Source organism: Plasmodium gonderi, assembly GCF_002157705.1.
Source record: "Plasmodium gonderi DNA, contig: Pgo-contig_18, whole genome shotgun sequence".
Classification (NCBI taxonomy): Eukaryota; Apicomplexa; class Aconoidasida; order Haemosporida; family Plasmodiidae; genus Plasmodium; species Plasmodium gonderi.
In genome coordinates, this window is record NW_021628956.1 from 36467 (window position 1) to 37900 (window position 1434).

The following is a 1434-nucleotide window of genomic DNA, read 5'->3' on the forward strand; positions in this document are numbered from 1 at the left end:
TCCATCTGGATTATATTTCCTTTCTAGATAATTAACGGTGATATTCTAGAATAAATATTGTAATGTTAAGCAATAAATAATATAATAATGAAAAAATATCTTTAAATAGATAAAAAATAATTATTAGGAAAAAAAAATCTATAACAATAATTAAAAATTAGTAGATTACTGCATGGTTACTAGGGTGGTATTTCCATATTAAAAATAAAAACGTAAGCGCATTCAAAAGGAGAAAGAGCCTTACGTTTTCTGTTATGTTAGTGCTCTTTATTATTGCCATCATTATAACAAAAAAAAATAGTATCGTTATAATGTTACTCAACGAGTATCTTTTAAAATATTTAATATTTTAAATTTATTCAAAAATAAATTAAATATAAAATGTGTATATTTTCACAATTTTATAGAATCTTTATAGTGTATAATGAATTTATATAAACTATAATTTTATAATTTTTTATAGAGGAACAAAATCTATTAAAATTGTTATATATTATAAGTATTTTTTTAAAATATATAACATAATTACTAAAAGGTAAATATTCATACAGTTTTTTTAAAAATCAATGTAGAAATTTAGTAAAAGGAAAATTACAAATTGTAAAAATATATAATACATACAAATATTAGTTTTAACATTAAAAATAATAAATTAGAAGTTTTTGTATTTATATATTTGTTTCATATAATTTTTTTATATTTTCATATTATGCTTTAATAAACATAGATAATACTACAATTGCTTTTTCTACTAATTAATATTTTATCTCTATATATTTTCGTGTAATAAATAAATTAAATGTTTAAAATCATTTAAATATTTTTCAAATTAAAAAAAGTAATCAGCATATACAGAATATATCCAGTAAAAAAAGATACATATATAAAGTAATAATGTATGCTTATTGCATTAGAAATATATAAATATCCTTAATTATACTCTCTATTATTTCGTTAAAAATAAATATTACTTATATTAAAAGAAATATTTTACTAATATATGATCAATATTTTAATAAACATGAATTATAAATTTAAAGTATTTAATTTTTATTAAATTGAAAAAAATTTTATCTAATGGAAAATAAATGATTATATGTAGATATTGTATCATTGTGATTATTAGATTCTTTTTATAAAAATATATTCATTGTTATTTCGTTATCCTAGGTTTCCGCCAACTGCAAATTTTTATATATATATTTCATTTCATTACAGGGTATCCATGTACTACAAGCGTAAATATATATTTAATGTTAATCTATATTATATTTATATAAAATAAATAAATTCCACTAATTTATAGACAGAATTTCAATTATAATTTATTTCTACAATATGTGAACTATCATTCTATTAGTTATAAAACTGTATTTTTATTGCATTTTATGCTAACAATTATTAATCTGAAATGCCAATAAATATAATGCAAGT